The sequence below is a fragment of the Durio zibethinus genome, unplaced genomic scaffold (genome assembly GCF_047325235.1).
Source record: "Durio zibethinus cultivar Kanyao isolate XHJ-2024 unplaced genomic scaffold, ASM4732523v1 HiC_scaffold_254, whole genome shotgun sequence".
In the NCBI taxonomy this organism is placed as follows: Eukaryota; Viridiplantae; Streptophyta; class Magnoliopsida; order Malvales; family Malvaceae; genus Durio; species Durio zibethinus.
In genome coordinates this window covers 16,157-27,026 of record NW_028322877.1, presented here as the reverse complement: position 1 = coordinate 27,026, position 10,870 = coordinate 16,157, and the positions used below count along the sequence as shown (strand labels likewise).

At 32.8% G+C, this 10,870-nt stretch overlaps 2 non-coding genes across 2 annotated transcripts; both read right to left on the bottom strand.

The window, feature by feature from the left end:
• Positions 1-10,331: 10,331 nt before the first annotated feature.
• On the bottom strand, positions 10,332-10,405 carry TRNAW-CCA (transfer RNA tryptophan (anticodon CCA)). The gene has a single exon. It is a non-coding gene; the product is annotated as a tRNA-Trp (tRNA).
• Positions 10,406-10,594: 189 nt separating this feature from the next.
• TRNAP-UGG (transfer RNA proline (anticodon UGG)) lies at positions 10,595-10,668 on the bottom strand. The gene has a single exon. It is a non-coding gene; the product is annotated as a tRNA-Pro (tRNA).
• Between the last annotated feature and the right edge of the window lie 202 nt (positions 10,669-10,870).

Below are 10,870 nucleotides of genomic sequence, written 5' to 3'. Positions count from 1 at the left end.
AGACATTCGGAATTTCATTTCTGATGACACCCGAATTAGGGTTTTAATTAGGGATAGTAATCAGGATAATGATAGTAATCAGGATAATTATTCTCTATATTTTAATAGTGAAAATCAAATTTTTGAGATTGACAATGACGATCCCCACTATGATTTTAACTTGTATGATACTAACTATAGTTGGAATAATCACATTAAGAGTTGTATTAACTCTTATCTTCGTTCTCAAACCTGTATTGATAGTTCCATTTTAAGTGGTAGTGACAATTACAATGATAGTTATATTTATAATTGCATTTGTGGTTACATTTGTGTTGAAGGTGGAAATAGTAGTGAAGACAATGGTTTAACTCTAAAAGAAAGTTGCGCAAATGGTAATGATTTAACTCTAAAAGAAAGTTGCGCAAATGGTAATGATTTAACTCTAAAAGAAAGTTGCGCAAATGGTAATGATTTAACTCTAAAAGAAAGTTGCGCAAATGGTAATGATTTAACTCTAAAAGAAAGTTGCGCAAATGGTAATGATTTAACTCTAAAAGAAAGTTGCGCAAATGGTAATGATTTAACTCTAAAAGAAAGTTGCGCAAATGGTAATGATTTAGAAAGGCCTAAAGATTTCAAGCATTTGTGGGTTCTATGCGAAAATGAAGATTGTTATGGATTAAATTATAAGAAATTTCTTAAGCCAAAAATGAATATTTGTGAATACTGTGGATATCATTTGAAAATGAGTAGTTCAGATAGAATCGAACTTTCGATTGATCCAGGTACTTGGGATCCTATGGATGAAGACATGATCTCTCTGGATCCCATTGAATTTCAGTATGACGAAGATGGTATTGATTATGATCCATTTCAGTCTGACGAAGATGGTATTGATTATGATCCATTTCAGTCTGACGAAGATGGTTCTGACGAAGCTGACGAAGATGGTTCTGACGAAGCTGACGAAGATGGTTCTGACGAAGCTGACGAAGATGGTTCTGACGAAGCTGACGAAGATGGTTCTGACGAAGCTGACGAAGATGGTTCTGACGAAGCTGACGAAGATGGTTCTGACGAAGATGGTATTGATTATGATCCATTTCAGTCTGACCAAGAAGAGCCTTATATGGATGGTATTGATTCTGATCCATTTCAGTATGACGAAGATAAAGTTCAGTATGACGAAGATAAAGTTCAGTATGACAAAGATAAAGTTCAGTTTGACAAAGATAAAGTTCAGTATGACAAAGATAAAGTTCAGTTTAACAAAGATAAAGATGGTATTAATTATGATCCATTTCAGTTTAACAAAGATAAAGATGGTCTTGATTCTGATCCATTTCAGTATGACGAAGATAAAGTTCAGTATGACAAAGATAAAGTTCAGTTTGACAAAGATAAAGTTCAGTTTGACAAAGATAAAGTTCAGTTTGACAAAGATAAAGATAAAGATGGTATTGATTATGATCCATTTCAGTTTGACAAAGATAAAGATGGTATTGATTCTGATCCATTTCAGTATGACGAAGATGGTATTGATTCTTATCCGTTTGAGTATGACGAAGATGGTATTGATTCTGATCCGTTTGAGTATGACGAAGAGCCCTATAAAGATCGTCTTGATTCTTATCAAAGAGAGACAGGATTAACTGAGGCTATTCAAACAGGTACGGGTCAACTAAACGGTATTCCTATAGCAATCGGGGTTATGGATTTTCAGTTTATGGGGGGTAGTATGGGATCCGCAGTAGGCGAGAAAATCACCCGTTTGATCGAATATGCTACCAATAATTTTTTGCCTCTTATTCTAGTGTGTGCTTCCGGAGGAGCACGCATGCAAGAAGGAAGTTTGAGCTTGATGCAAATGGCTAAAATATCTTCTGCTTTATATGATTATCAATCAAATAAAAAGTTATTTTATGTATCAATTCTTACATCTCCTACTACTGGTGGAGTGACCGCGAGTTTTGGTATGTTGGGGGATATCATTATTGCTGAACCCAATGCCTATATTGCATTTGCGGGTAAAAGAGTAATTGAGCAAACATTGAATATAACAGTACCTGAAGGTTCACAGGAGGCTGAATATTTATTCCATAAGGGTTTATTCGATCCAATCGTACCACGTAATCCTTTAAAGGGTGTTCTGAGTGAGTTATTTCAGTTCCACGGTTTTTTTCCTTTGAATCAAAATTCAATCAAGTAGAGTCTTAAGTTAAATTATTTTCTTTGTAGTGAAAAGGCAGTTAGTTAGTTTATCAGAATCAAAGTCAAAGCCCGCATAATGGGCTTTGACTTTGTGACATAAAATGGAATTGTCGAAAAACGAATTTTATCTTGCTCTATTGCGTATGTTTATATAATTCAAATATAGAAAAAATATAAATATAGAGTTTTGCATCTTTCTATATCTCCCGAGAATTCTATTTTTACTAAAAATCCCTGTTCTTGGATCGGATTCTAACGAATCGAATCTTTCGACAATTTGTAATAAACTCTTTCTCAATTTGTAATAAACTCTTTCTTTATTAAATTCAAATTAGAAATTAAAATTAGAAGACAAGAACAATAGAATAATAATAATAAGAAAAGTAGGAATAAAGTAAGATAATAAAGAAAGTGGATTATCTTATCATACACCTATTTTATTTCATTTAGAAAGATGGGCAAGTCCCTTTATTTAATTCTACATTCCTTGCACTTATTAGATAAGATATATATATTAGATATATATACTCGCTTAGATATACTTAGTATTTAGATATACTTAGTATTTAGATATACTTAGTATAATATTTAGATATACTTAGTATTTAGATATACTTAGTATAATATTTAGATATACTTAGTATTTCGATATACTTAGTATAATATTTAGATATACTTAGTATAATATACGAATTATAATATAATTATTATAAGATATATTTATAACTAACTTTATAACTAACAATATAACAATAACAGGTACGAATATTAAATTGAGGTACCCATTTTATGACAATTCCCTCTATTTTTGTGCCTTTAGTAGGCCTAGTATTTCCGGCAATTGCAATGGCTTCTTTATCTTTGTATGTTCAAAAAACTAAGATTTTTTAGATTCGATGGGGCCAAGGCCAAGACCAAATCTTATCTATTTTTTTTTTCACGACTTAGATGCCACGGATATCTATTTAGTAGAATATTGTATAACATCCATCCGGCTTCCCCGAACATAAATGAAAAAGCTCCTCTTATGCATACGTAAACATGATATAGGGGTAAATGAATTATAGCAAGTGGATCGGTACCGGACGAATGTATGAAATTAAAGTCTATATATCTAGTAGATCTGTATAGGGGATCATATAAAGGGGATGATTTTAGATCTAAGCAATTTGATGAATTACTTCTAAAAGTTCATATCAAAATAGCACTAGTTGATGAGAGTTACTTCGGAAACAAAAAAAGTAAAGTCAAATTTTTTTGCTTATTTTCTCAATTCCAATAAAATGCAACTGGATCTAGTATGTATGAGTTGGCGATCAGAATCTATATGGATAGAATTTATAGTGGGGTCTCGAAAAACAAGCAATTTCTGCTGGGCCTTTATTCTTTTTTTTGGTTCATTAGGGTTTTTATTAGTTGGAACTTCTAGTTATCTTGGTAGGAATTTGATATCTTTATTTCCGTCTCAGCAAATAGTTTTTTTTCCACAAGGAATCGTGATGTCTTTCTATGGGATCGCGGGTCTCTTTATTAGTTCCTATTTGTGGTGCACGATTTTTTGGAATGTAGGTAGTGGTTATGATCGATTCGATAGAAAAGAGGGAATAGTATGTATTTTTCGTTGGGGTTTTCCTGGAAAAAATCGTCGCATCTTTCTACGATTCCTTATGAAAGATATTCAGTCCATCAGAATAGAAGTTAAAGAGGGTATTTATGCTCGGCGTGTCCTTTATATGGAAATCAGAGGCCAGGGGGCCGTTCCCTTGACTCGTACTGATGAGAATTTGACTCCACGAGAAATTGAGCAAAAAGCTGCTGAATTGGCCTATTTTTTGCGTGTACCGATTGAAGTCTTTTGAAATGAATTGCAGAATAAATGCTTTCTCGGCAGGAGGAAAAAACTCAAGACAAGAAGCCTCTTTTTTCTATAGCAGAACTAAACTGAAGTTTCTTAAGAATGCCCACTCGAACCAAAGAAGACGTATACGGAAGAGTCATAACATAAAACAAAACTGTTTTTTTTTTTTTGTCCACAAAAATTGTTTTTTATGCGTCTGTAAATGTAAAACCACTCAACTTAATTCAGTAACAAAACAAGCAAGAAATCGAAATAATGGATTCATCTCATATATCAAAGTATTTCGAAATATTTAACTTTTTATTTTCAATATTTGGAGTTGATACGTTAGATACAGATAGATTATATCTTGTAAATTTTCTCTACTTTCCTTTTGTCAATCAGCCCCTCCCCTTTTATCCTTTCTTTTGTGCTCCTTAAGAACTAAACAAGTAGATTTCTTTCTTATAACATAATGATAAATGTAATGATAACTTTTCTGTCTTTTTTTGTCACTCATTTTTGATCATCATAATATTTTTCATAATTTTTTTTTTTTCAATTATTCCCGGACTCTAGACTATATACAGTCTAGATAACCCGCGAAAATTTTTCGACATATTTGATTGATATCTTGATATAGACAGGGAGCTCCTTCGTCTCAAAATCTGAATAGAATAATCTTTATTATTTGAAGCGGTTCTTTCGGGCAGTTATCGAAAGAGGGCAATTGCTTCGAATTTGATCAATTGAGATATCTGGAAACAATAATATATATATATATTTCATTCGAACATTCGAATTCAAAGTGGATTCTTATTTTCTATTTCTGTACTCTTTTTAGATTCAAGGACTAAGCACTGAATCAAAAAAAAAAAAAACAGAGAATAGATTCATGGGCCCCTACCTTATAATTTATCTTATAATTTATAATATAATGAAAGTCATGCTTGATAGAAAGATTAGATCACATAAAGTCAACGAATGAGGTGGGTTCATTAACAATTCACAGATGAAAAAATGGCAAAAAAGAAAGCATTCACTCCCCTTCTATATTTTGCATCTATAGTATTTTTGCCCTGGTGGATCTCTCTCTCATTTAATAAAAGTCTGAAATCTTGGATTACTAATTGGTGGAATACTAGGCAATCCGAAACTTTTTTGAATGATATTCAAGAAAAAAGTATTCTAGAACAATTCATAGAAGTAGAGGAACTCCTCCTGTTGGACGAAATGATAAAAGAATACCCGGAAACACATCTACAAAAACTTCGTATAGGAATCCACAAAGAAACGATCCAATTGATCAAGATGCACAATGAGGATCGTATCCATACGATTTTGCACTTCTCGACAAATCTAATCTGTTTCGTTATTCTAAGTGGTTATTCTATTTTGGGTAATGAAGAACTTGTTATTCTTAACTCTTGGGTTCAAGAATTCCTATATAATTTAAGCGACACAATAAAAGCTTTTTCTATTCTTTTATTAACTGAGTTCTGTGTCGGATTCCATTCGCACCACGGTTGGGAACTAATGATTGGCTATATCTACAAAGATTTTGGATTTGCTCATAATGATCAAATTATATCTGTTCTTGCTTGTACCCTTCCAGTCATTCTAGATACAATTTTTAAATATTCGATCTTTCGTTATTTAAATCATGTATCGCCGTCACTTGTAGTTATTTATCATTCACTGACTGACTGAAAAATGATTCACGGATTCAATTAGAATCTTTCTTACTTTGTATATAAGCAAAGAATGCAAAGTCGTACTTACTTTACTCTTTCTACCCATCAGGGGAATACAATTCCTCCTCTATTTCAGTAAATTTTTTTTTTTTTCAGTAAAAGTAAATAGCAGAATCGTGGATAGGGAACTATACTAGTGACCTACCTAATTTTATTGTAGAAATTTTCGGGATCAATGATTGTACCATGCAAACTAGAAATACTTTTTCTTGGATAAAGGAGGAGATTACTCGATCCATTTCCGTATCGCTCATGATCTATATAATAACCGGGGCATCCATTTCAAATGCATATCCCATTTTTGCGCAGCAGGGGTATGAAAATCCACGAGAAGCAACTGGGCGTATTGTATGTGCCAATTGCCATTTAGCTAATAAACCCGTGGATATTGAGGTTCCACAAGCGGTACTTCCTGATACTGTATTTGAAGCGGTTGTTAGAATTCCTTATGATATGCAACTGAAACAAGTTCTTGCTAATGGTAAGAAAGGGGCTTTGAATGTGGGTGCTGTTCTTATTTTACCGGAGGGGTTTGAGTTAGCCCCACCTGATCGTATTTCGCCCGAGATGAAAGAAAAGATAGGCAATCTGTCTTTTCAGAACTACCGCCCCACTCAGAAAAATATTCTTGTGATAGGTCCTGTTCCTGGTCAAAAATATAGTGAAATCACCTTTCCTATTCTTTCCCCAGACCCTGCTAGTAATAAGGATGTTCATTTCTTAAAATATCCCATATACGTAGGCGGAAATAGGGGAAGGGGTCAGATTTATCCCGACGGGAACAAAAGTAACAATACAATTTATAATGCTACGGCAACAGGTATAGTAAGCAAAATCATACGAAAAGAAAAAGGGGGGTACGAAATAACCATAACGGATGCATTGGATGGACATCAAGTGGTTGATATTATCCCCCCAGGACCAGAACTTCTTGTTTCAGAGGGTGAATCTATCAAACTTGATCAACCATTAACAAGTAATCCTAATGTGGGTGGATTTGGTCAGGGGGATGCAGAAATAGTACTTCAAGATCCACTACGTGTCCAAGGCCTTTTGTTCTTCTTGGCATCTATTGTTTTTGCACAAATCTTTTTGGTTCTTAAAAAGAAACAATTTGAAAAGGTTCAAGTGTCCGAAATGAATTTCTAGATCCGTGGATTTATCAACATCAAATTTGTAAAAAAGAACAAATTCTTCCTGGCAATTAGGTTAGGTATGATGAAAAAAGTATGAAAAGTCTTTTGCTTGTTTATATTCTTTCTCTAGGAATTACTTTTACCGCATTCAAAATCTGTATATTGTGAAGAAGACTATTTGTCTTTACCCCTTCTTTTCTTTTTTCAATCTAAATGGGAGGGGTGTAATTATATCCCTATTGTCAGATTGAAATGTCACAGAATGGGTTTTGTTTTCTAAATTCAATTTGATTAGATACTAAACATAAGATAAGTAAGCGGAGAATAGAAAGGAAGGATAAATGAGGGGAACAAATAATTACAGGGAGTATTCTTCGTCTTCCTAGCCTTCGGCACAAGAAAAGGATGTGTAAAATTCCTTTTCTTGTGTCGAAATAATAACAATTCCGGATCCCATTCGTCAAAGATTTCTATTCTTAGTTTATATTTTTCCAGATTTTTCAGAACCCTTTATTTTTTTAGATTTACTTATAATAGATAATAGATTATAATAGATAATAGAATAAGTAATAAAGTAATCGAATAAGTAATAAGGATAATATAATAAGTATAAAATAAGTATATAATAAGTATAAAATAAGTATAAGTATAAATAAGTATAATATAATATAATAAGTAATGGACAACCAAAAAAAAGAGAAGGAATCCTTTTTTTTATAAATATAAAATAGAAGCAAGGCGATGAACTTATAAAAAAATTTCAAACTTTGATGAAATACTAAAATAAATAGAGTAAGGTTAGACTAGTCTAGAAAGGGTTTGCTTGATATCTGGTCGACAGAAAAAAAAAAGAAATATTAAAATTAAATATTAAAATATTAAAATTAAATATTAAAAAAAATTAAATATTAAAATTAAATATATATTGTGATTGTGTCATCCAGGAAAAGGAAATTGAGTGATTCCTTTTTTTCTTCTAACCTTGAAAGTATCGATAGATACTATCGAAGAACAGATGCTATGAATCAATTAATCGAGTTCATTTTTCAAAAACATCATCGGAAAAAGTGATCTATTTGTTGTCATTTATATTTATACGAACAAAATATTATGATCATTAAGAATTCAACGGGACCCCTCCTCGCGAATCAGACAAAGAAAGAGGAGGCGGGCCCCGTTGAGTTCTTACACTTTCATGCCTATAACTTAGTTCATCCCATTATTACATATTACAGGGACGAACCCAATCCAGAATATGAACCATAAAAGAAAATACCTATTAAACCGATCACAGGAATACCAGTTACCGTACCTATTATCCAAAGAGGAATCCTTCCAGTAGTATCGGCCATTTATCCCGCTTCCCTCCACATTTCATCAAGTGGTCATGCTAAAGACATAAACAGTCATAGATAATTATGAGATGCAATCCTTCCGAATGGGATAAGAGAATTCCTACTATTATTTAGTATTCTACTACTCTTTTTTTCTTAATTGAAGAAATAATTGGAAAATAAAACAGCAAGTACAAAAATGAGTAATAACCCCCAGTAGAGACTGGTACGATTCAATTCAACATTTTGTTCGTTCGGGTTTGATTGTGTCATAGCTCTATAATTAATTCGGATTAGGTTTATCGTTGGATGAACTGCATTGCTGATATTGACCCCAAAAAAGAAACGGTAGGTACAGCTAGTCCGTGAACAGCCAACCATCGCACTGTAAAAATTGGATAGGTTCGATCTATGGTCATTGGGTCCTCCTAAAAAGATCTACTAAATTCATCGAGTTGTTCCAAAGAATCAAAACGGCCGGTTATTAATGGAATTCCTTGTCGGCTCTCTGTAAAATACTCGTTTGGACGAGGGCTTCCAAACACATCATAAGCTAAACCTGTGCTGACGAATAACCAACCCGCAATGAATAGGGAAGGTATAGTAATACTATGAATGATCCAGTATCGAATACTGGTAATAATATCAGCAAAAGAACGTTCTCCTGTGCTTCCAGACATGCTGAGCTCCGCATATTCTTGTAGGGGATCGATTCCGTAAAAGATGAGATCAGTAAACGGAAATTCACTGAAATTCAATCTTTGTGAGATCGTCAATATTGTACCAAAGGTATTTTTAGAGTATACCGAATCAGTATAGCTATCCTTCTTCTGACACAGCAACGCAATTTCAAACAGTATATCGACATGAAGTGCTAGATAATTTCTTTCTTCTTCTTGCTTGTCGATGTATAACCACGTATCATGCGATAGAAAATTCCTCAAATTCCTGGAATATAATATAGGGGATTCTATTATTGGTTTGGGGCTAGAAACGGAAGATCAGGTAACCCGTGAATCCAACAAGTTTATAATAATTCATGAAGGAAATTATCATATTTCCGCAAGTCAATTAGATGCGAAATCTAAAAATTGACTTTTTTTCGTAATTGCATAAGAGGTTTTGTTTTTTGTTGTAAGCCCTCCTTTTTTTATTTTAAGGAATTGCTTAGTCGTCTAGTAACAAGTAAGAGTAGTCGATAGTATTAGATATAGATAAAAAAAAGAGCAAGGAATAAAAAAAAAATTCTACTAATCAATATTTGTGAGGCGGCCTTTCTTGTATTCTTGTATTAGATCCAAAGGTTTTTTCTTGACCTAACTACAAAGATGATGAATCTATTTCTTTTTCTTTTCTACTCTTGTCCTGCCGCTCTATTTTTGTGAATACCGTTTAGAATGATTGATGAATCAAAAAATTTCAATTGAACTTATTCTTTCAATTGGTATTTTTGCTTATCCCCGTCTCTTTTAAAAATTGAAACTTAGGTAAGTGCTTTATAAACATATGTATAAAAAGAACATATTTCATTTAGCTCCTTCATGCCTACTCTAACTAGTTATTTCGGTTTTTTACTAGCGGCTTTAACTATAACCTCAGCTCTATTTATTGGTCTGAGTAAGATACGACTTATTTGAAAATTAATTGAATGAACGAACAATTAATAAAAACAAAGTTTTCTGTCCTATTCCATATATTCTATAGTTCCTTACCGTGTTAATTATCAATTATTAGTTATTGATATTCATGGGCAATAGAGATTAATATTTAGGGATAGATATTACCTTTCTTTTTCTCCTTTCAAATAAATTGAAATGATTGAAGTTTTTCTATTTGGAATCGTCTTAGGTCTAATTCCTATTACTTTGGCTGGATTATTCGTAACCGCATATTTACAATACATACGTGGTGATCAGTTGGACCTTTGATTAATTAACATCTCTTTTTTTGACTGACCCCTTTAATTTTAATTTAATTAATTTAATTCAAGGAGGTCAAATTCGAATTGCTGTTCAATTTTTTTTTTTTTTTTTTTTTTTTCAGTTCGGTGTAATTTTCGACTTAACAAGAGCGGAATCACGCTCTGTAGGATTTGAACCTACGACATTGGGTTTTGGAGACCCACGTTCTACCGAACTGAACTAAGAGCGCTTTCTTATCATAATAAATAAGACTGTAAAAAAGAGGATTCTTTTATTTTATAACCCCAATACATCGTGCACACCTATACTATCATATATCATATATAATATGAGAAAATGATAGATTATGTATGCTTAATTTTAATCAATCTAAAACTAAAATGGCTCCCTCCTTACTGCTCAAAGGAGAAGTAATAGGTAGGGATGACAGGATTTGAACCCGTGACATTTTGTACCCAAAACAAACGCGCTACCAAGCTGCGCTACATCCCTTTCAATTGGCCTACGATGTTATTGTAGAGAATCCCTGTCTTGTTTTCCACACCCTTATTTCATCTATTGATATACAAAAATTATCTTTCCATTTCCTCTTTTTGGTCTCATATCATATAACAACCATATAATGAATAATAAATGAATCTTTTTGGCGGGAATTCTCAGGCAGAAAGGGACCTATTTTGCTGTTTTAAGAAAA